The sequence below is a fragment of the Pseudophryne corroboree genome, chromosome 4, assembly GCF_028390025.1.
Source record: "Pseudophryne corroboree isolate aPseCor3 chromosome 4, aPseCor3.hap2, whole genome shotgun sequence".
Classification (NCBI taxonomy): Eukaryota; Metazoa; Chordata; class Amphibia; order Anura; family Myobatrachidae; genus Pseudophryne; species Pseudophryne corroboree.
Genome location: NC_086447.1, coordinates 62,932,700 through 62,954,848, shown reverse-complemented (window position 1 = coordinate 62,954,848; position 22,149 = coordinate 62,932,700). Strand labels below are relative to the sequence as shown.

At 37.7% G+C, this 22,149-nt stretch overlaps 32 non-coding genes across 32 annotated transcripts; all 32 read right to left on the bottom strand.

Annotated features, from left to right (window-relative positions):
- Positions 1 to 397: 397 nt before the first annotated feature.
- Positions 398 to 469, bottom strand: TRNAA-UGC (transfer RNA alanine (anticodon UGC)). The gene has a single exon. It is a non-coding gene; the product is annotated as a tRNA-Ala (tRNA).
- A 355-nt stretch (positions 470 to 824) lies between these two features.
- On the bottom strand, positions 825 to 896 carry TRNAA-UGC (transfer RNA alanine (anticodon UGC)). Its single transcript has one exon. It is a non-coding gene; the product is annotated as a tRNA-Ala (tRNA).
- An 875-nt stretch (positions 897 to 1,771) lies between these two features.
- TRNAA-UGC (transfer RNA alanine (anticodon UGC)) lies at positions 1,772 to 1,843 on the bottom strand. The gene has a single exon. It is a non-coding gene; the product is annotated as a tRNA-Ala (tRNA).
- A 355-nt stretch (positions 1,844 to 2,198) lies between these two features.
- Positions 2,199 to 2,270, bottom strand: TRNAA-UGC (transfer RNA alanine (anticodon UGC)). The gene has a single exon. It is a non-coding gene; the product is annotated as a tRNA-Ala (tRNA).
- An 875-nt stretch (positions 2,271 to 3,145) lies between these two features.
- Positions 3,146 to 3,217, bottom strand: TRNAA-UGC (transfer RNA alanine (anticodon UGC)). Its single transcript has one exon. It is a non-coding gene; the product is annotated as a tRNA-Ala (tRNA).
- A 355-nt stretch (positions 3,218 to 3,572) lies between these two features.
- TRNAA-UGC (transfer RNA alanine (anticodon UGC)) lies at positions 3,573 to 3,644 on the bottom strand. Its single transcript has one exon. It is a non-coding gene; the product is annotated as a tRNA-Ala (tRNA).
- Positions 3,645 to 4,519: 875 nt separating this feature from the next.
- Positions 4,520 to 4,591, bottom strand: TRNAA-UGC (transfer RNA alanine (anticodon UGC)). The gene has a single exon. It is a non-coding gene; the product is annotated as a tRNA-Ala (tRNA).
- Positions 4,592 to 4,946: 355 nt separating this feature from the next.
- TRNAA-UGC (transfer RNA alanine (anticodon UGC)) lies at positions 4,947 to 5,018 on the bottom strand. Its single transcript has one exon. It is a non-coding gene; the product is annotated as a tRNA-Ala (tRNA).
- An 875-nt stretch (positions 5,019 to 5,893) lies between these two features.
- Positions 5,894 to 5,965, bottom strand: TRNAA-UGC (transfer RNA alanine (anticodon UGC)). The gene has a single exon. It is a non-coding gene; the product is annotated as a tRNA-Ala (tRNA).
- A 355-nt stretch (positions 5,966 to 6,320) lies between these two features.
- Positions 6,321 to 6,392, bottom strand: TRNAA-CGC (transfer RNA alanine (anticodon CGC)). The gene has a single exon. It is a non-coding gene; the product is annotated as a tRNA-Ala (tRNA).
- Positions 6,393 to 7,267: 875 nt separating this feature from the next.
- TRNAV-UAC (transfer RNA valine (anticodon UAC)) lies at positions 7,268 to 7,339 on the bottom strand. The gene has a single exon. It is a non-coding gene; the product is annotated as a tRNA-Val (tRNA).
- A 355-nt stretch (positions 7,340 to 7,694) lies between these two features.
- On the bottom strand, positions 7,695 to 7,766 carry TRNAA-UGC (transfer RNA alanine (anticodon UGC)). Its single transcript has one exon. It is a non-coding gene; the product is annotated as a tRNA-Ala (tRNA).
- An 874-nt stretch (positions 7,767 to 8,640) lies between these two features.
- TRNAA-UGC (transfer RNA alanine (anticodon UGC)) lies at positions 8,641 to 8,712 on the bottom strand. Its single transcript has one exon. It is a non-coding gene; the product is annotated as a tRNA-Ala (tRNA).
- Positions 8,713 to 9,067: 355 nt separating this feature from the next.
- On the bottom strand, positions 9,068 to 9,139 carry TRNAA-UGC (transfer RNA alanine (anticodon UGC)). The gene has a single exon. It is a non-coding gene; the product is annotated as a tRNA-Ala (tRNA).
- Positions 9,140 to 10,014: 875 nt separating this feature from the next.
- TRNAA-UGC (transfer RNA alanine (anticodon UGC)) lies at positions 10,015 to 10,086 on the bottom strand. The gene has a single exon. It is a non-coding gene; the product is annotated as a tRNA-Ala (tRNA).
- Positions 10,087 to 10,441: 355 nt separating this feature from the next.
- On the bottom strand, positions 10,442 to 10,513 carry TRNAA-CGC (transfer RNA alanine (anticodon CGC)). Its single transcript has one exon. It is a non-coding gene; the product is annotated as a tRNA-Ala (tRNA).
- An 875-nt stretch (positions 10,514 to 11,388) lies between these two features.
- TRNAA-UGC (transfer RNA alanine (anticodon UGC)) lies at positions 11,389 to 11,460 on the bottom strand. The gene has a single exon. It is a non-coding gene; the product is annotated as a tRNA-Ala (tRNA).
- Positions 11,461 to 11,815: 355 nt separating this feature from the next.
- Positions 11,816 to 11,887, bottom strand: TRNAA-UGC (transfer RNA alanine (anticodon UGC)). The gene has a single exon. It is a non-coding gene; the product is annotated as a tRNA-Ala (tRNA).
- An 875-nt stretch (positions 11,888 to 12,762) lies between these two features.
- Positions 12,763 to 12,834, bottom strand: TRNAA-UGC (transfer RNA alanine (anticodon UGC)). Its single transcript has one exon. It is a non-coding gene; the product is annotated as a tRNA-Ala (tRNA).
- Positions 12,835 to 13,189: 355 nt separating this feature from the next.
- Positions 13,190 to 13,261, bottom strand: TRNAA-UGC (transfer RNA alanine (anticodon UGC)). The gene has a single exon. It is a non-coding gene; the product is annotated as a tRNA-Ala (tRNA).
- An 875-nt stretch (positions 13,262 to 14,136) lies between these two features.
- On the bottom strand, positions 14,137 to 14,208 carry TRNAA-UGC (transfer RNA alanine (anticodon UGC)). Its single transcript has one exon. It is a non-coding gene; the product is annotated as a tRNA-Ala (tRNA).
- A 355-nt stretch (positions 14,209 to 14,563) lies between these two features.
- Positions 14,564 to 14,635, bottom strand: TRNAA-UGC (transfer RNA alanine (anticodon UGC)). Its single transcript has one exon. It is a non-coding gene; the product is annotated as a tRNA-Ala (tRNA).
- Positions 14,636 to 15,510: 875 nt separating this feature from the next.
- On the bottom strand, positions 15,511 to 15,582 carry TRNAA-UGC (transfer RNA alanine (anticodon UGC)). Its single transcript has one exon. It is a non-coding gene; the product is annotated as a tRNA-Ala (tRNA).
- A 355-nt stretch (positions 15,583 to 15,937) lies between these two features.
- On the bottom strand, positions 15,938 to 16,009 carry TRNAA-CGC (transfer RNA alanine (anticodon CGC)). Its single transcript has one exon. It is a non-coding gene; the product is annotated as a tRNA-Ala (tRNA).
- An 875-nt stretch (positions 16,010 to 16,884) lies between these two features.
- On the bottom strand, positions 16,885 to 16,956 carry TRNAV-UAC (transfer RNA valine (anticodon UAC)). Its single transcript has one exon. It is a non-coding gene; the product is annotated as a tRNA-Val (tRNA).
- A 355-nt stretch (positions 16,957 to 17,311) lies between these two features.
- Positions 17,312 to 17,383, bottom strand: TRNAA-UGC (transfer RNA alanine (anticodon UGC)). The gene has a single exon. It is a non-coding gene; the product is annotated as a tRNA-Ala (tRNA).
- An 875-nt stretch (positions 17,384 to 18,258) lies between these two features.
- On the bottom strand, positions 18,259 to 18,330 carry TRNAA-UGC (transfer RNA alanine (anticodon UGC)). The gene has a single exon. It is a non-coding gene; the product is annotated as a tRNA-Ala (tRNA).
- A 355-nt stretch (positions 18,331 to 18,685) lies between these two features.
- On the bottom strand, positions 18,686 to 18,757 carry TRNAA-UGC (transfer RNA alanine (anticodon UGC)). Its single transcript has one exon. It is a non-coding gene; the product is annotated as a tRNA-Ala (tRNA).
- An 864-nt stretch (positions 18,758 to 19,621) lies between these two features.
- On the bottom strand, positions 19,622 to 19,693 carry TRNAA-UGC (transfer RNA alanine (anticodon UGC)). Its single transcript has one exon. It is a non-coding gene; the product is annotated as a tRNA-Ala (tRNA).
- A 355-nt stretch (positions 19,694 to 20,048) lies between these two features.
- TRNAA-UGC (transfer RNA alanine (anticodon UGC)) lies at positions 20,049 to 20,120 on the bottom strand. Its single transcript has one exon. It is a non-coding gene; the product is annotated as a tRNA-Ala (tRNA).
- An 875-nt stretch (positions 20,121 to 20,995) lies between these two features.
- TRNAA-UGC (transfer RNA alanine (anticodon UGC)) lies at positions 20,996 to 21,067 on the bottom strand. Its single transcript has one exon. It is a non-coding gene; the product is annotated as a tRNA-Ala (tRNA).
- A 355-nt stretch (positions 21,068 to 21,422) lies between these two features.
- On the bottom strand, positions 21,423 to 21,494 carry TRNAA-UGC (transfer RNA alanine (anticodon UGC)). Its single transcript has one exon. It is a non-coding gene; the product is annotated as a tRNA-Ala (tRNA).
- Positions 21,495 to 22,149: the final 655 nt, after the last annotated feature.

Below are 22,149 nucleotides of genomic sequence, written 5' to 3'. Positions count from 1 at the left end.
CTCCATAGGTTCACAATGTGTTTAAAGATGTCTGTCCTTCTTAATCAATTAGTTTTGCTGTATCGTGTGATTTGTTCTTTTATGAAACTACTGCTTTTATAGTACATTTCCCAGTGAAATTAAAACTCTGTTTCATAATTACCATATACTTGACATCAGTGTTTGGAGAATGTCAGTAGGTATGATATGGTAACTGCTGGTTAAATAAGGAAACACAGTATCCACAGAATATAATCTACCACTGAGCTACATCACATTTAATAGAATGATCAATTATTTTTTATAATTGGTGTTAATTCTTGCCCATTACTGTAGAGTGCATTCATGCATTTGTTGGTCTTGGGCTCTTCTGAAGAGGTTACATACAGATAAGTAAGAATCTATATTTTTCAAAACATGGAGATGCCGGGGATTGAACCCGGGGCCTCATACATGCAAAGCATGCGCTCTACCACTGAGCTACATCCCCTCTGAGTTGGTGTGTTTTGATACCGAGCGATTGCTGTTCTGCATAGTACTCAAGTTCTACTACTTCCACTGTTCTAAGGTTAAACTCAGAGCACGGAGCAAAGATAACAATTATACCTTGCTGTATAGATTTCAAGGATACTGTAGGTATCATATGATAACTTTTATTTCAATGAGGAAACACAGATTCTGGGGAATATAATCTTCCACTGAGCAACATCACATTTTATAGACTGGTCAATAATTTTTCATAGTTTGATTGAAACTTTTCCAATTTCTCTAGAGTTTTTTTTAATGCATTTGTTGATCTGGAGAGGTTACATAGAGTTAAGAAAGAATCTACATTTTGCAAAACATGGAGATGCCGGGGATTGAACCCGGGGCCTCATACATGCACAGCATGCGCTCTACCACTGAGCTACATCCCCTGTGAAAAAGTATGGCACTCATTTGATTGCAGCTATGCATTGTACTTAAATTCTACTATTTTCTAGTGTTCTAAGGGTCATCTTCGAGTATAAAGCAATAAAAACCATTACACTTTGCCAGAGTTCAAGGACACCATAATTTCCACAGCTGATGAAGATGCAAGTAGATGATCATTCCACACTTTAAATTGCTGTTAGACTTCTTCACCGGAGTCTGGGTTATCATCAGAATCCCCTACCTTATGTAATGAATGGCATGGATATTGATCAAGTATTGCCAAGTAGAGGACAGTCTTACATTCTTTTTTATCAGCAGTGTCAGAACTTGGAAGAAGGGCACATAGTATGCAGGCTATGACTGCCTCCTGGGCATTGCTGACTAAGGCTTCACCAGGTATTTTGTACAGAGTTGATATGTGTTTATCTTTTCATGCATTGATTGATCACTAATTACTTGACATTCAAGCCCAAATCCATCCTCCATAGGTTCACAATGTGTTTAAAGATGTCTGTCCTTCTTAATCAATTAGTTTTGCTGTATCGTGTGATTTGTTCTTTTATGAAACTACTGCTTTTATAGTACATTTCCCAGTGAAATTAAAACTCTGTTTCATAATTACCATATACTTGACATCAGTGTTTGGAGAATGTCAGTAGGTATGATATGGTAACTGCTGGTTAAATAAGGAAACACAGTATCCACAGAATATAATCTACCACTGAGCTACATCACATTTAATAGAATGATCAATTATTTTTTATAATTGGTGTTAATTCTTGCCCATTACTGTAGAGTGCATTCATGCATTTGTTGGTCTTGGGCTCTTCTGAAGAGGTTACATACAGATAAGTAAGAATCTATATTTTTCAAAACATGGAGATGCCGGGGATTGAATCCGGGGCCTCATACATGCAAAGCATGCGCTCTACCACTGAGCTACATCCCCTCTGAGTTGGTGTGTTTTGATACCGAGCGATTGCTGTTCTGCATAGTACTCAAGTTCTACTACTTCCACTGTTCTAAGGTTAAACTCAGAGCACGGAGCAAAGATAACAATTATACCTTGCTGTATAGATTTCAAGGATACTGTAGGTATCATATGATAACTTTTATTTCAATGAGGAAACACAGATTCTGGGGAATATAATCTTCCACTGAGCAACATCACATTTTATAGACTGGTCAATAATTTTTCATAGTTTGATTGAAACTTTTCCAATTTCTCTAGAGTTTTTTTTAATGCATTTGTTGATCTGGAGAGGTTACATAGAGTTAAGAAAGAATCTACATTTTGCAAAACATGGAGATGCCGGGGATTGAACCCGGGGCCTCATACATGCACAGCATGCGCTCTACCACTCAGCTACATCCCCTGTGAAAAAGTATGGCACTCATTTGATTGCAGCTATGCTTTGTACTTAAATTCTACTATTTTCTAGTGTTCTAAGGGTCATCTTCGAGTATAAAGCAATAAAAACCATTACACTTTGCCAGAGTTCAAGGACACCATAATTTCCACAGCTGATGAAGATGCAAGTAGATGATCATTCCACACTTTAAATTGCTGTTAGACTTCTTCACCGGAGTCTGGGTTATCATCAGAATCCCCTACCTTATGTAATGAATGGCATGGATATTGATCAAGTATTGCCAAGTAGAGGACAGTCTTACATTCTTTTTTATCAGCAGTGTCAGAACTTGGAAGAAGGGCACATAGTATGCAGGCTATGACTGCCTCCTGGGCATTGCTGACTAAGGCTTCACCAGGTATTTTGTACAGAGTTGATATGTGTTTATCTTTTCATGCATTGATTGATCACTAATTACTTGACATTCAAGCCCAAATCCATCCTCCATAGGTTCACAATGTGTTTAAAGATGTCTGTCCTTCTTAATCAATTAGTTTTGCTGTATCGTGTGATTTGTTCTTTTATGAAACTACTGCTTTTATAGTACATTTCCCAGTGAAATTAAAACTCTGTTTCATAATTACCATATACTTGACATCAGTGTTTGGAGAATGTCAGTAGGTATGATATGGTAACTGCTGGTTAAATAAGGAAACACAGTATCCACAGAATATAATCTACCACTGAGCTACATCACATTTAATAGAATGATCAATTATTTTTTATAATTGGTGTTAATTCTTGCCCATTACTGTAGAGTGCATTCATGCATTTGTTGGTCTTGGGCTCTTCTGAAGAGGTTACATACAGATAAGTAAGAATCTATATTTTTCAAAACATGGAGATGCCGGGGATTGAATCCGGGGCCTCATACATGCAAAGCATGCGCTCTACCACTGAGCTACATCCCCTCTGAGTTGGTGTGTTTTGATACCGAGCGATTGCTGTTCTGCATAGTACTCAAGTTCTACTACTTCCACTGTTCTAAGGTTAAACTCAGAGCACGGAGCAAAGATAACAATTATACCTTGCTGTATAGATTTCAAGGATACTGTAGGTATCATATGATAACTTTTATTTCAATGAGGAAACACAGATTCTGGGGAATATAATCTTCCACTGAGCAACATCACATTTTATAGACTGGTCAATAATTTTTCATAGTTTGATTGAAACTTTTCCAATTTCTCTAGAGTTTTTTTTAATGCATTTGTTGATCTGGAGAGGTTACATAGAGTTAAGAAAGAATCTACATTTTGCAAAACATGGAGATGCCGGGGATTGAACCCGGGGCCTCATACATGCACAGCATGCGCTCTACCACTGAGCTACATCCCCTGTGAAAAAGTATGGCACTCATTTGATTGCAGCTATGCATTGTACTTAAATTCTACTATTTTCTAGTGTTCTAAGGGTCATCTTCGAGTATAAAGCAATAAAAACCATTACACTTTGCCAGAGTTCAAGGACACCATAATTTCCACAGCTGATGAAGATGCAAGTAGATGATCATTCCACACTTTAAATTGCTGTTAGACTTCTTCACCGGAGTCTGGGTTATCATCAGAATCCCCTACCTTATGTAATGAATGGCATGGATATTGATCAAGTATTGCCAAGTAGAGGACAGTCTTACATTCTTTTTTATCAGCAGTGTCAGAACTTGGAAGAAGGGCACATAGTATGCAGGCTATGACTGCCTCCTGGGCATTGCTGACTAAGGCTTCACCAGGTATTTTGTACAGAGTTGATATGTGTTTATCTTTTCATGCATTGATTGATCACTAATTACTTGACATTCAAGCCCAAATCCATCCTCCATAGGTTCACAATGTGTTTAAAGATGTCTGTCCTTCTTAATCAATTAGTTTTGCTGTATCTTGTGATTTGTTCTTTTATGAAACGACTGCTTTTATAGTACATTTCCCAGTGAATTTAAAACTCTGTTTCATAATTACCATATACTTGACATCAGTGTTTGGAGAATGTCAGTAGGTATGATATGGTAACTGCTGGTTAAATAAGAAAACACAGTATCCACAGAATATAATCTACCACTGAGCTACATCACATTTAATAGAATGATCAATTATTTTTTATAATTGGTGTTAATTCTTGCCCATTACTGTAGAGTGCATTCATGCATTTGTTGGTCTTGGGCTCTTCTGAAGAGGTTACATACAGATAAGTAAGAATCTATATTTTGCAAAACATGGAGATGCCGGGGATTGAACCCGGGGCCTCATACATGCAAAGCATGCGCTCTACCACTGAGCTACATCCCCTCTGAGTTGGTGTGTTTTGATACCGAGCGATTGCTGTTCTGCATAGTACTCAAGTTCTACTACTTCCACTGTTCTAAGGTTAAACTCAGAGCACGGAGCAAAGATAACAATTATACCTTGCTGTATAGATTTCAAGGATACTGTAGGTATCATATGATAACTTTTATTTCAATGAAGAAACACAGATTCTGGGGAATATAATCTACCACTGAGCAACATCACATTTTATAGACTGGTCAATAATTTTTCATAGTTTGATTGAAACTTTTCCAATTTCTCTAGAGTTTTTTTTAATGCATTTGTTGATCTGGAGAGGTTACATAGAGTTAAGAAAGAATCTACATTTTGCAAAACATGGAGATGCCGGGTATTGAACCCGGGGCCTCATACATGCAAAGCATGCGCTCTACCACTGAGCTACATCCCCTGTGAAAAAGTATGGCACTCATTCGATTGCAGCTTTGCATTGTACTTAAGTTCTACTATTTTCTAGTGTTCTAAGGGTCATCTCCGAGTATATAGCAATAAAAACCATTAGACTTTGCCAGAGTTCAAGGACACCATAATTTCCACAGCTGATGAGGATGCAAGTAGATGATCATTCCACACTTTAAATTGCTGTTAGACTTCTTCACCGGAGTCTGGGTTATCATCAGAATCCCCTACCTTATGTAATGAATGGCATGGATATTGATCAAGTATTGCCAAGTAGAGGACAGTCTTACATTCTGTTTTATCAGCAGTGTCAGAACTTGGAAGAAGGGCACATAGGATGCAGGCTATGACTGCCTCCTGGGCATTGCTGACTAAGGCTTCACCAGGTATTTTGTACAGAGTTGATATGTGTTTATCTTTTCATGCATTGATTGATCACTAATTACTTGACATTCAAGCCCAAATCCATCCTCCATAGGTTTACAATGTGTTTAAAGATGTCTGTCCTTCTTAATCAATTAGTTTTGCTGTATCGTGTGATTTGTTCTTTTATGAAACTACTGCTTTTATAGTACATTTCCCAGTGAAATTAAAACTCTGTTTCATAATTACCATATACTTGACATCAGTGTTTGGAGAATGTCAGTAGGTATGATATGGTAACTGCTGGTTAAATAAGGAAACACAGTATCCACAGAATATAATCTACCACTGAGCTACATCACATTTAATAGAATGATCAATTATTTTTTATAATTGGTGTTAATTCTTGCCCATTACTGTAGAGTGCATTCATGCATTTGTTGGTCTTGGGCTCTTCTGAAGAGGTTACATACAGATAAGTAAGAATCTATATTTTGCAAAACATGGAGATGCCGGGGATTGAACCCGGGGCCTCATACATGCAAAGCATGCGCTCTACCAATGAGCTACATCCCCTCTGAGTCGGCGTGTTTTGAAACCGAGCGATTGCTGTTCCGCATAGTACTCAAGTTCTACTACTTCCACTGTTCTAAGGTTAAACTCAGAGCATGGAGCAAAGATAACAATTATACCTTGTTGTATAGATTTCAAGAATACTGTAGGTATCATATGATAACTTTTATTTTAATGAGGAAACACATATTCTGGGGAATATAATCCACCACTGAGCAACATCACATTTTAAAGACTGGTCAATAATTTTTCATAGTTTGATTGATACTTTTCCAATTTCTCTAGAGTTTTTTTTTATGCATTTGTTGATCTGGAGAGGTTACATAGAGTTAAGAAAGAATCTACATTTTGCAAAACATGGAGATGCCAGGAATTGAACCCGGGGCCTCATACATGCGAAGCATGAGCTCTACCACTGAGCTACATCCCCTGTGAAAAAATGTGGTACTCATTCGATTGCAGCTTTACATTGTACTCAAGTTCTACTATTTTCTAGTGTTCTAAGGGTTATCTTCGAGTATAAAGCAATAAAAACAATTACACTTTGCCAGAGTTCAAGGACACCATAGTTTCCACAGCTGATGAGGATGCAAGTAGATGATCCTTCCACACTTTAAATTGCTGTTAGACTTCTTCACCGGAGTCTGGGTTATCATCAGAATCCCCTACCTTATGTAATGAATGGCATGGATATTGATCAAGTATTGCCAAGTAGAGGACAGTCTTACATTCTGTTTTATCAGCAGTGTCAGAACTTGGAAGAAGGGCACATAGGATACAGGCTATGACTGCCTCCTGGGCATTGCTGACTAAGGCTTCACCAGGTATTTTGTACAGAGTTGATATGTGTTTATCTTTTCATGTATTGATTGATCACTAATTACTTGACATTCAAGCCCAAATCCATCTTCCATAGGTTCACAATGTGTTTAAAGATGTCTGTCCTTCTTAATCAATTAGTTTTGCTGTATCGTGTGATTTGTTCTTTTATGAAACTACTGCTTTTATAGTTCATTTCCCAGTGAAAATTAAACTCTGTTTCATAATTACCATATACTTGACATCAGTGTTTGGAGAATGTCAGTAGGTATGATATGGTAACTGCCGGTTAAATAAGGAAACACAGTATCCACAGAATATAATCTACCACTGAGCTACATCACATTTAATAGAATGATCAATTATTTTTCATAATTGGTGTTAATTCTTGCCCATTACTGTAGAGTGCATTCATGCATTTGTTGGTCTTGGGCTCTTCTGAAGAGGTTACATACAGATAAGTAAGAATCTATATTTTGCAAAACATGGAGATGCTGGGGATTGAACCCGGGGCCTCATACATGTAAAGCATGCGCTCTACCACTGAGCTACATCCCCTCTGAGTTGGTGTGTTTTGATACCGAGCGATTGCTGTTCTGCATAGTACTCAAGTTCTACTACTTCCACTGTTCTAAGGTTAAACTCAGAGCACGGAGCAAAGATAACAATTATACCTTGCTGTATAGATTTCAAGGATACTGTAGGTATCATATGATAACTTTTATTTCAATGAGGAAACACAGATTCTGGGGAATATAATCTACCACTGAGCAACATCACATTTTATAGACTGGTCAATAATTTTTCATAGTTTGATTGAAACTTTTCCAATTTCTCTAGAGTTTTTTTTAATGCATTTGTTGATCTGGAGAGGTTACATAGAGTTAAGAAAGAATCTACATTTTGCAAAACATGGAGATGCCGGGGATTGAACCCGGGGCCTCATACATGCACAGCATGCGCTTTACCACTGAGCTACATCCCCTGTAAATAAGTGTGGTGCTCATTCGATTGCAGCTTAGCATTGTACTCAAGTTCTACTATTTTCTAGTGTTCTAAGGGTCATCTCAGAGTATAAAGCAATAAAAACCATTACACTTTGCAGAGTTCAAGGACACCATAGTTTCCACAGCTGATGAGGATGCAAGTAGATGATCATTCCACACTTTAAATTGCTGTTAGACTTCTTCACCGGAGTCTGGGTTATCATCAGAATCCCCTACCTTATGTAATGAATGGCATGGATATTGATCAAGTATTGCCAAGTAGAGGACAGTCTTACATTCTTTTTTATCAGCAGTGTCAGAACTTGGAAGAAGGGCACATAGTATGCAGGCTATGACTGCCTCCTGGGCATTGCTGACTAAGGCTTCACCAGGTATTTTGTACAGAGTTGATATGTGTTTATCTTTTCATGCATTGATTGATCACTAATTACTTGACATTCAAGCCCAAATCCATCCTCCATAGGTTCACAATGTGTTTAAAGATGTCTGTCCTTCTTAATCAATTAGTTTTGCTGTATCTTGTGATTTGTTCTTTTATGAAACGACTGCTTTTATAGTACATTTCCCAGTGAATTTAAAACTCTGTTTCATAATTACCATATACTTGACATCAGTGTTTGGAGAATGTCAGTAGGTATGATATGGTAACTGCTGGTTAAATAAGGAAACACAGTATCCACAGAATATAATCTACCACTGAGCTACATCACATTTAATAGAATGATCAATTATTTTTTATAATTGGTGTTAATTCTTGCCCATTACTGTAGAGTGCATTCATGCATTTGTTGGTCTTGGGCTCTTCTGAAGAGGTTACATACAGATAAGTAAGAATCTATATTTTGCAAAACATGGAGATGCCGGGGATTGAACCCGGGGCCTCATACATGCAAAGCATGCGCTCTACCACTGAGCTACATCCCCTCTGAGTTGGTGTGTTTTGATACCGAGCGATTGCTGTTCTGCATAGTACTCAAGTTCTACTACTTCCACTGTTCTAAGGTTAAACTCAGAGCACGGAGCAAAGATAACAATTATACCTTGCTGTATAGATTTCAAGGATACTGTAGGTATCATATGATAACTTTTATTTCAATGAAGAAACACAGATTCTGGGGAATATAATCTACCACTGAGCAACATCACATTTTATAGACTGGTCAATAATTTTTCATAGTTTGGTTGAAACTTTTCCAATTTCTCTAGAGTTTTTTTTAATGCATTTGTTGATCTGGAGAGGTTACATAGAGTTAAGAAAGAATCTACATTTTGCAAAACATGGAGATGCCGGGTATTGAACCCGGGGCCTCATACATGCAAAGCATGCGCTCTACCACTGAGCTACATCCCCTGTGAAAAAGTATGGCACTCATTCGATTGCAGCTTTGCATTGTACTTAAGTTCTACTATTTTCTAGTGTTCTAAGGGTCATCTCCGAGTATATAGCAATAAAAACCATTAGACTTTGCCAGAGTTCAAGGACACCATAATTTCCACAGCTGATGAGGATGCAAGTAGATGATCATTCCACACTTTAAATTGCTGTTAGACTTCTTCACCGGAGTCTGGGTTATCATCAGAATCCCCTACCTTATGTAATGAATGGCATGGATATTGATCAAGTATTGCCAAGTAGAGGACAGTCTTACATTCTGTTTTATCAGCAGTGTCAGAACTTGGAAGAAGGGCACATAGGATGCAGGCTATGACTGCCTCCTGGGCATTGCTGACTAAGGCTTCACCAGGTATTTTGTACAGAGTTGATATGTGTTTATCTTTTCATGCATTGATTGATCACTAATTACTTGACATTCAAGCCCAAATCCATCCTCCATAGGTTTACAATGTGTTTAAAGATGTCTGTCCTTCTTAATCAATTAGTTTTGCTGTATCGTGTGATTTGTTCTTTTATGAAACTACTGCTTTTATAGTACATTTCCCAGTGAAATTAAAACTCTGTTTCATAATTACCATATACTTGACATCAGTGTTTGGAGAATGTCAGTAGGTATGATATGGTAACTGCTGGTTAAATAAGGAAACACAGTATCCACAGAATATAATCTACCACTGAGCTACATCACATTTAATAGAATGATCAATTATTTTTTATAATTGGTGTTAATTCTTGCCCATTACTGTAGAGTGCATTCATGCATTTGTTGGTCTTGGGCTCTTCTGAAGAGGTTACATACAGATAAGTAAGAATCTATATTTTGCAAAACATGGAGATGCCGGGGATTGAACCCGGGGCCTCATACATGCAAAGCATGCGCTCTACCAATGAGCTACATCCCCTCTGAGTCGGCGTGTTTTGAAACCGAGCGATTGCTGTTCCGCATAGTACTCAAGTTCTACTACTTCCACTGTTCTAAGGTTAAACTCAGAGCATGGAGCAAAGATAACAATTATACCTTGTTGTATAGATTTCAAGAATACTGTAGGTATCATATGATAACTTTTATTTTAATGAGGAAACACATATTCTGGGGAATATAATCCACCACTGAGCAACATCACATTTTAAAGACTGGTCAATAATTTTTCATAGTTTGATTGATACTTTTCCAATTTCTCTAGAGTTTTTTTTTATGCATTTGTTGATCTGGAGAGGTTACATAGAGTTAAGAAAGAATCTACATTTTGCAAAACATGGAGATGCCAGGAATTGAACCCGGGGCCTCATACATGCGAAGCATGAGCTCTACCACTGAGCTACATCCCCTGTGAAAAAGTGTGGTACTCATTCGATTGCAGCTTTGCATTGTACTCAAGTTCTACTATTTTCTAGTGTTCTAAGGGTCATCTCCGAGTATATAGCAATAAAAACCATTAGACTTTGCCAGAGTTCAAGGACACCATAATTTCCACAGCTGATGAGGATGCAAGTAGATGATCATTCCACACTTTAAATTGCTGTTAGACTTCTTCACCGGAGTCTGGGTTATCATCAGAATCCCCTACCTTATGTAATGAATGGCATGGATATTGATCAAGTATTGCCAAGTAGAGGACAGTCTTACATTCTGTTTTATCAGCAGTGTCAGAACTTGGAAGAAGGGCACATAGGATGCAAGCTATGACTGCCTCCTGGGCATTGCTGACTAAGGCTTCACCAGGTATTTTGTACAGAGTTGATATGTGTTTATCTTTTCATGCATTGATTGATCACTAATTACTTGACATTCAAGCCCAAATCCATCCTCCATAGGTTCACAATGTGTTTAAAGATGTCTGTCCTTCTTAATCAATTAGTTTTGCTGTATCGTGTGATTTGTTCTTTTATGAAACTACTGCTTTTATAGTACATTTCCCAGTGAAATTAAAACTCTGTTTCATAATTACCATATACTTGACATCAGTGTTTGGAGAATGTCAGTAGGTATGATATGGTAACTGCTGGTTAAATAAGGAAACACAGTATCCACAGAATATAATCTACCACTGAGCTACATCACATTTAATAGAATGATCAATTATTTTTTATAATTGGTGTTAATTCTTGCCCATTACTGTAGAGTGCATTCATGCATTTGTTGGTCTTGGGCTCTTCTGAAGAGGTTACATACAGATAAGTAAGAATCTATATTTTTCAAAACATGGAGATGCCGGGGATTGAACCCGGGGCCTCATACATGCAAAGCATGCGCTCTACCACTGAGCTACATCCCCTCTGAGTTGGTGTGTTTTGATACCGAGCGATTGCTGTTCTGCATAGTACTCAAGTTCTACTACTTCCACTGTTCTAAGGTTAAACTCAGAGCACGGAGCAAAGATAACAATTATACCTTGCTGTATAGATTTCAAGGATACTGTAGGTATCATATGATAACTTTTATTTCAATGAGGAAACACAGATTCTGGGGAATATAATCTTCCACTGAGCAACATCACATTTTATAGACTGGTCAATAATTTTTCATAGTTTGATTGAAACTTTTCCAATTTCTCTAGAGTTTTTTTTAATGCATTTGTTGATCTGGAGAGGTTACATAGAGTTAAGAAAGAATCTACATTTTGCAAAACATGGAGATGCCGGGGATTGAACCCGGGGCCTCATACATGCAAAGCATGCGCTCTACCACTGAGCTACATCCCCTGTGAAAAAGTATGGCACTCATTCGATTGCAGCTTTGCATTGTACTTAAGTTCTACTATTTTCTAGTGTTCTAAGGGTCATCTCCGAGTATATAGCAATAAAAACCATTAGACTTTGCCAGAGTTCAAGGACACCATAATTTCCACAGCTGATGAGGATGCAAGTAGATGATCATTCCACACTTTAAATTGCTGTTAGACTTCTTCACCGGAGTCTGGGTTATCATCAGAATCCCCTACCTTATGTAATGAATGGCATGGATATTGATCAAGTATTGCCAAGTAGAGGACAGTCTTACATTCTGTTTTATCAGCAGTGTCAGAACTTGGAAGAAGGGCACATAGGATGCAGGCTATGACTGCCTCCTGGGCATTGCTGACTAAGGCTTCACCAGGTATTTTGTACAGAGTTGATATGTGTTTATCTTTTCATGCATTGATTGATCACTAATTACTTGACATTCAAGCCCAAATCCATCCTCCATAGGTTCACAATGTGTTTAAAGATGTCTGTCCTTCTTAATCAATTAGTTTTGCTGTATCGTGTGATTTGTTCTTTTATGAAACGACTGCTTTTATAGTACATTTCCCAGTGAAATTAAAACTCTGTTTCATAATTACCATATACTTGACATCAGTGTTTGGAGAATGTCAGTAGGTATGATATGGTAACTGCCGGTTAAATAAGGAAACACAGTATCCACAGAATATAATCTACCACTGAGCTACATCACATTTAATAGAATGATCAATTATTTTTTATAATTGGTGTTAATTCTTGCCCATTACTGTAGAGTGCATTCATGCATTTGTTGGTCTTGGGCTCTTCTGAAGAGGTTACATACAGATAAGTAAGAATCTATATTTTGCAAAACATGGAGATGCCGCGGATTGAACCCGGGGCCTCATACATGCAAAGCATGCGCTCTACCACTGAGCTACATCCCCTCTGAGTTGATGTGCTTTGATACCGAGCGATTGCTGTTCTGCATAGTACTCAAGTTCTACTACTTCCACTGTTCTAAGGTTAAACTCAGAGCACGGAGCAAAGATAACAATTATACCTTGCTGTATAGATTTCAAGGATACTGTAGGTATCATATGATAACTTTTATTTCAATGAGGAAACACAGATTCTGGGGAATATAATCTACCACTGAGCAACATCACATTTTATAGACTGGTCAATAATTTTTCATAGTTTGATTGAAACTTTTCCAATTTCTCTAGAGTTTTTTTTAATGCATTTGTTGATCTGGAGAGGTTACATAGAGTTAAGAAAGAATCTACATTTTGCAAAACATGGAGATGCCGGGGATTGAACCCGGGGCCTCATACATGCACAGCATGCGCTCTACCACTGAGCTACATCCCCTGTGAAAAAGTATGGCACTCATTTGATTGCAGCTATGCATTGTACTTAAATTCTACTATTTTCTAGTGTTCTAAGGGTCATCTTCGAGTATAAAGCAATAAAAACCATTACACTTTGCCAGAGTTCAAGGACACCATAATTTCCACAGCTGATGAAGATGCAAGTAGATGATCATTCCACACTTTAAATTGCTGTTAGACTTCTTCACCGGAGTCTGGGTTATCATCAGAATCCCCTACCTTATGTAATGAATGGCATGGATATTGATCAAGTATTGCCAAGTAGAGGACAGTCTTACATTCTTTTTTATCAGCAGTGTCAGAACTTGGAAGAAGGGCACATAGTATGCAGGCTATGACTGCCTCCTGGGCATTGCTGACTAAGGCTTCACCAGGTATTTTGTACAGAGTTGATATGTGTTTATCTTTTCATGCATTGATTGATCACTAATTACTTGACATTCAAGCCCAAATCCATCCTCCATAGGTTCACAATGTGTTTAAAGATGTCTGTCCTTCTTAATCAATTAGTTTTGCTGTATCTTGTGATTTGTTCTTTTATGAAACGACTGCTTTTATAGTACATTTCCCAGTGAATTTAAAACTCTGTTTCATAATTACCATATACTTGACATCAGTGTTTGGAGAATGTCAGTAGGTATGATATGGTAACTGCTGGTTAAATAAGGAAACACAGTATCCACAGAATATAATCTACCACTGAGCTACATCACATTTAATAGAATGATCAATTATTTTTTATAATTGGTGTTAATTCTTGCCCATTACTGTAGAGTGCATTCATGCATTTGTTGGTCTTGGGCTCTTCTGAAGAGGTTACATACAGATAAGTAAGAATCTATATTTTGCAAAACATGGAGATGCCGGGGATTGAACCCGGGGCCTCATACATGCAAAGCATGCGCTCTACCACTGAGCTACATCCCCTCTGAGTTGGTGTGTTTTGATACCGAGCGATTGCTGTTCTGCATAGTACTCAAGTTCTACTACTTCCACTGTTCTAAGGTTAAACTCAGAGCACGGAGCAAAGATAACAATTATACCTTGCTGTATAGATTTCAAGGATACTGTAGGTATCATATGATAACTTTTATTTCAATGAAGAAACACAGATTCTGGGGAATATAATCTACCACTGAGCAACATCACATTTTATAGACTGGTCAATAATTTTTCATAGTTTGATTGAAACTTTTCCAATTTCTCTAGAGTTTTTTTTAATGCATTTGTTGATCTGGAGAGGTTACATAGAGTTAAGAAAGAATCTACATTTTGCAAAACATGGAGATGCCGGGTATTGAACCCGGGGCCTCATACATGCAAAGCATGCGCTCTACCACTGAGCTACATCCCCTGTGAAAAAGTATGGCACTCATTCGATTGCAGCTTTGCATTGTACTTAAGTTCTACTATTTTCTAGTGTTCTAAGGGTCATCTCCGAGTATATAGCAATAAAAACCATTAGACTTTGCCAGAGTTCAAGGACACCATAATTTCCACAGCTGATGAGGATGCAAGTAGATGATCATTCCACACTTTAAATTGCTGTTAGACTTCTTCACCGGAGTCTGGGTTATCATCAGAATCCCCTACCTTATGTAATGAATGGCATGGATATTGATCAAGTATTGCCAAGTAGAGGACAGTCTTACATTCTGTTTTATCAGCAGTGTCAGAACTTGGAAGAAGGGCACATAGGATGCAGGCTATGACTGCCTCCTGGGCATTGCTGACTAAGGCTTCACCAGGTATTTTGTACAGAGTTGATATGTGTTTATCTTTTCATGCATTGATTGATCACTAATTACTTGACATTCAAGCCCAAATCCATCCTCCATAGGTTCACAATGTGTTTAAAGATGTCTGTCCTTCTTAATCAATTAGTTTTGCTGTATCGTGTGATTTGTTCTTTTATGAAACTACTGCTTTTATAGTACATTTCCCAGTGAAATTAAAACTCTGTTTCATAATTACCATATACTTGACATCAGTGTTTGGAGAATGTCAGTAGGTATGATATGGTAACTGCTGGTTAAATAAGGAAACACAGTATCCACAGAATATAATCTACCACTGAGCTACATCACATTTAATAGAATGATCAATTATTTTTTATAATTGGTGTTAATTCTTGCCCATTACTGTAGAGTGCATTCATGCATTTGTTGGTCTTGGGCTCTTCTGAAGAGGTTACATACAGATAAGTAAGAATCTATATTTTGCAAAACATGGAGATGCCGGGGATTGAACCCGGGGCCTCATACATGCAAAGCATGCGCTCTACCAATGAGCTACATCCCCTCTGAGTCGGCGTGTTTTGAAACCGAGCGATTGCTGTTCCGCATAGTACTCAAGTTCTACTACTTCCACTGTTCTAAGGTTAAACTCAGAGCATGGAGCAAAGATAACAATTATACCTTGTTGTATAGATTTCAAGAATACTGTAGGTATCATATGATAACTTTTATTTTAATGAGGAAACACATATTCTGGGGAATATAATCCACCACTGAGCAACATCACATTTTAAAGACTGGTCAATAATTTTTCATAGTTTGATTGATACTTTTCCAATTTCTCTAGAGTTTTTTTTTATGCATTTGTTGATCTGGAGAGGTTACATAGAGTTAAGAAAGAATCTACATTTTGCAAAACATTGAGATGCCAGGAATTGAACCCGGGGCCTCATACATGCGAAGCATGAGCTCTACCACTGAGCTACATCCCCTGTGAAAAAGTGTGGTACTCATTCGATTGCAGCTTTACATTGTACTCAAGTTCTACTATTTTCTAGTGTTCTAAGGGTTATCTTCGAGTATAAAGCAATAAAAACAATTACACTTTGCCAGAGTTCAAGGACACCATAGTTTCCACAGCTGATGAGGATGCAAGTAGATGATCCTTCCACACTTTAAATTGCTGTTAGACTTCTTCACCGGAGTCTGGGTTATCATCAGAATCCCCTACCTTATGTAATGAATGGCATGGATATTGATCAAGTATTGCCAAGTAGAGGACAGTCTTACATTCTGTTTTATCAGCAGTGTCAGAACTTGGAAGAAGGGCACATAGGATACAGGCTATGACTGCCTCCTGGGCATTGCTGACTAAGGCTTCACCAGGTATTTTGTACAGAGTTGATATGTGTTTATCTTTTCATGTATTGATTGATCACTAATTACTTGACATTCAAGCCCAAATCCATCTTCCATAGGTTCACAATGTGTTTAAAGATGTCTGTCCTTCTTAATCAATTAGTTTTGCTGTATCGTGTGATTTGTTCTTTTATGAAACTACTGCTTTTATAGTTCATTTCCCAGTGAAAATTAAACTCTGTTTCATAATTACCATATACTTGACATCAGTGTTTGGAGAATGTCAGTAGGTATGATATGGTAACTGCCGGTTAAATAAGGAAACACAGTATCCACAGAATATAATCTACCACTGAGCTACATCACATTTAATAGAATGATCAATTATTTTTCATAATTGGTGTTAATTCTTGCCCATTACTGTAGAGTGCATTCATGCATTTGTTGGTCTTGGGCTCTTCTGAAGAGGTTACATACAGATAAGTAAGAATCTATATTTTGCAAAACAAGGAGATGCTGGGGATTGAACCCGGGGCCTCATACATGTAAAGCATGCGCTCTACCACTGAGCTACATCCCCTCTGAGTTGGTGTGTTTTGATACCGAGTGATTGCTGTTCTGCATAGTACTCAAGTTCTACTACTTCCACTGTTCTAAGGTTAAACTCAGAGCACGGAGCAAAGATAACAATTATACCTTGCTGTATAGATTTCAAGGATACTGTAGGTATCATATGATAACTTTTATTTCAATGAGGAAACACAGATTCTGGGGAATATAATCTACCACTGAGCAACATCACATTTTATAGACTGGTCAATAATTTTTCATAGTTTGATTGAAACTTTTCCAATTTCTCTAGAGTTTTTTTTAATGCATTTGTTGATCTGGAGAGGTTACATAGAGTTAAGAAAGAATCTACATTTTGCAAAACATGGAGATGCCGGGTATTGAACCCGGGGCCTCATACATGCAAAGCATGCGCTCTACCACTGAGCTACATCCCCTGTGAAAAAGTGTGGTACTCATTCGATTGCAGCTTTGCATTGTACTCAAGTTCTACTATTTTCTAGTGTTCTAAGGGTCATCTCCGAGTATATAGCAATAAAAACCATTAGACTTTGCCAGAGTTCAAGGACACCATAATTTCCACAGCTGATGAGGATGCAAGTAGATGATCATTCCACACTTTAAATTGCTGTTAGACTTCTTCACCGGAGTCTGGGTTATCATCAGAATCCCCTACCTTATGTAATGAATGGCATGGATATTGATCAAGTATTGCCAAGTAGAGGACAGTCTTACATTCTGTTTTATCAGCAGTGTCAGAACTTGGAAGAAGGGCACATAGGATGCAAGCTATGACTGCCTCCTGGGCATTGCTGACTAAGGCTTCACCAGGTATTTTGTACAGAGTTGATATGTGTTTATCTTTTCATGCATTGATTGATCACTAATTACTTGACATTCAAGCCCAAATCCATCCTCCATAGGTTCACAATGTGTTTAAAGATGTCTGTCCTTCTTAATCAATTAGTTTTGCTGTATCGTGTGATTTGTTCTTTTATGAAACTACTGCTTTTATAGTACATTTCCCAGTGAAATTAAAACTCTGTTTCATAATTACCATATACTTGACATCAGTGTTTGGAGAATGTCAGTAGGTATGATATGGTAACTGCTGGTTAAATAAGGAAACACAGTATCCACAGAATACAATCTACCACTGAGCTACATCACATTTAATAGAATGATCAATTATTTTTTATAATTGGTGTTAATTCTTGCCCATTACTGTAGAGTGCATTCGTGCATTTGTTGGTCTTGGGCTCTTCTGAAGAGGTTACATACAGATAAGTAAGAATCTATATTTTTCAAAACATGGAGATGCCGGGGATTGAACCCGGGGCCTCATACATGCAAAGCATGCGCTCTACCACTGAGCTACATCCCCTCTGAGTTGGTGTGTTTTGATACCGAGCGATTGCTGTTCTGCATAGTACTCAAGTTCTACTACTTCCACTGTTCTAAGGTTAAACTCAGAGCACGGAGCAAAGATAACAATTATACCTTGCTGTATAGATTTCAAGGATACTGTAGGTATCATATGATAACTTTTATTTCAATGAGGAAACACAGATTCTGGGGAATATAATCTTCCACTGAGCAACATCACATTTTATAGACTGGTCAATAATTTTTCATAGTTTGATTGAAACTTTTCCAATTTCTCTAGAGTTTTTTTTAATGCATTTGTTGATCTGGAGAGGTTACATAGAGTTAAGAAAGAATCTACATTTTGCAAAACATGGAGATGCCGGGGATTGAACCCGGGGCCTCATACATGCACAGCATGCGCTCTACCACTGAGCTACATCCCCTGTGAAAAAGTATGGCACTCATTTGATTGCAGCTATGCATTGTACTTAAATTCTACTATTTTCTAGTGTTCTAAGGGTCATCTTCGAGTATAAAGCAATAAAAACCATTACACTTTGCCAGAGTTCAAGGACACCATAATTTCCACAGCTGATGAAGATGCAAGTAGATGATCATTCCACACTTTAAATTGCTGTTAGACTTCTTCACCGGAGTCTGGGTTATCATCAGAATCCCCTACCTTATGTAATGAATGGCATGGATATTGATCAAGTATTGCCAAGTAGAGGACAGTCTTACATTCTTTTTTATCAGCAGTGTCAGAACTTGGAAGAAGGGCACATAGTATGCAGGCTATGACTGCCTCCTGGGCATTGCTGACTAAGGCTTCACCAGGTATTTTGTACAGAGTTGATATGTGTTTATCTTTTCATGCATTGATTGATCACTAATTACTTGACATTCAAGCCCAAATCCATCCTCCATAGGTTCACAATGTGTTTAAAGATGTCTGTCCTTCTTAATCAATTAGTTTTGCTGTATCTTGTGATTTGTTCTTTTATGAAACGACTGCTTTTATAGTACATTTCCCAGTGAATTTAAAACTCTGTTTCATAATTACCATATACTTGACATCAGTGTTTGGAGAATGTCAGTAGGTATGATATGGTAACTGCTGGTTAAATAAGGAAACACAGTATCCACAGAATATAATCTACATCACATTTAATAGAATGATCAATTATTTTTTATAATTGGTGTTAATTCTTGCCCATTACTGTAGAGTGCATTCATGCATTTGTTGGTCTTGGGCTCTTCTGAAGAGGTTACATACAGATAAGTAAGAATCTATATTTTGCAAAACATGGAGATGCCGGGGATTGAACCCGGGGCCTCATACATGCAAAGCATGCGCTCTACCACTGAGCTACATCCCCTCTGAGTTGGTGTGTTTTGATACCGAGCGATTGCTGTTCTGCATAGTACTCAAGTTCTACTACTTCCACTGTTCTAAGGTTAAACTCAGAGCACGGAGCAAAGATAACAATTATACCTTGCTGTATAGATTTCAAGGATACTGTAGGTATCATATGATAACTTTTATTTCAATGAAGAAACACAGATTCTGGGGAATATAATCTACCACTGAGCAACATCACATTTTATAGACTGGTCAATAATTTTTCATAGTTTGATTGAAACTTTTCCAATTTCTCTAGAGTTTTTTTTAATGCATTTGTTGATCTGGAGAGGTTACATAGAGTTAAGAAAGAATCTACATTTTGCAAAACATGGAGATGCCGGGTATTGAACCCGGGGCCTCATACATGCAAAGCATGCGCTCTACCACTGAGCTACATCCCCTGTGAAATAGTATGGCACTCATTCGATTGCAGCTTTGCATTGTACTTAAGTTCTACTATTTTCTAGTGTTCTAAGGGTCATCTCCGAGTATATAGCAATAAAAACCATTAGACTTTGCCAGAGTTCAAGGACACCATAATTTCCACAGCTGATGAGGATGCAAGTAGATGATCATTCCACACTTTAAATTGCTGTTAGACTTCTTCACCGGAGTCTGGGTTATCATCAGAATCCCCTACCTTATGTAATGAATGGCATGGATATTGATCAAGTATTGCCAAGTAGAGGACAGTCTTACATTCTGTTTTATCAGCAGTGTCAGAACTTGGAAGAAGGGCACATAGGATGCAGGCTATGACTGCCTCCTGGGCATTGCTGACTAAGGCTTCACCAGGTATTTTGTACAGAGTTGATATGTGTTTATCTTTTCATGCATTGATTGATCACTAATTACTTGACATTCAAGCCCAAATCCATCCTCCATAGGTTCACAATGTGTTTAAAGATGTCTGTCCTTCTTAATCAATTAGTTTTGCTGTATCGTGTGATTTGTTCTTTTATGAAACTACTGCTTTTATAGTACATTTCCCAGTGAAATTAAAACTCTGTTTCATAATTACCATATACTTGACATCAGTGTTTGGAGAATGTCAGTAGGTATGATATGGTAACTGCCGGTTAAATAAGGAAACACAGTATCCACAGAATATAATCTACCACTGAGCTACATCACATTTAATAGAATGATCAATTATTTTTTATAATTGGTGTTAATTCTTGCCCATTACTGTAGAGTGCATTCATGCATTTGTTGGTCTTGGGCTCTTCTGAAGAGGTTACATACAGATAAGTAAGAATCTATATTTTGCAAAACATGGAGATGCCGCGGATTGAACCCGGGGACTCATACATGCAAAGCATGCGCTCTACCACTGAGCTACATCCCCTCTGAGTTGATGTGCTTTGATACCGAGCGATTGCTGTTCTGCATAGTACTCAAGTTCTACTACTTCCACTGTTCTAAGGTTAAACTCAGAGCACGGAGCAAAGATAACAATTATACCTTGCTGTATAGATTTCAAGGATACTGTAGGTATCATATGATAACTTTTATTTCAATAAGGATACACAGATTCTGGGGAATATAATCTACCACTGAGCAACATCACATTTTATAGACTGGTCAATAATTTTTCATAGTTTGATTGAAACTTTTCCAATTTCTCTAGAGTTTTTTTTAATGCATTTGTTGATCTGGAGAGGTTACATAGAGTTAAGAAAGAATCTACATTTTGCAAAACATGGAGATGCCGGGGATTGAACCCGGGGCCTCATACATGCACAGCATGCGCTCTACCACTGAGCTACATCCCCTGTGAAAAAGTATGGCCCTCATTTGATTGCAGCTATGCATTGTACTTAAATTCTACTATTTTCTAGTGTTCTAAGGGTCATCTTCGAGTATAAAGCAATAAAAACCATTACACTTTGCCAGAGTTCAAGGACACCATAATTTCCACAGCTGATGAAGATGCAAGTAGATGATCATTCCACACTTTAAATTGCTGTTAGACTTCTTCACCGGAGTCTGGGTTATCATCAGAATCCCCTACCTTATGTAATGAATGGCATGGATATTGATCAAGTATTGCCAAGTAGAGGACAGTCTTACATTCTTTTTTATCAGCAGTGTCAGAACTTGGAAGAAGGGCACATAGTATGCAGGCTATGACTGCCTCCTGGGCATTGCTGACTAAGGCTTCACCAGGTATTTTGTACAGAGTTGATATGTGTTTATCTTTTCATGCATTGATTGATCACTAATTACTTGACATTCAAGCCCAAATCCATCCTCCATAGGTTCACAATGTGTTTAAAGATGTCTGTCCTTCTTAATCAATTAGTTTTGCTGTATCTTGTGATTTGTTCTTTTATGAAACGACTGCTTTTATAGTACATTTCCCAGTGAATTTAAAACTCTGTTTCATAATTACCATATACTTGACATCAGTGTTTGGAGAATGTCAGT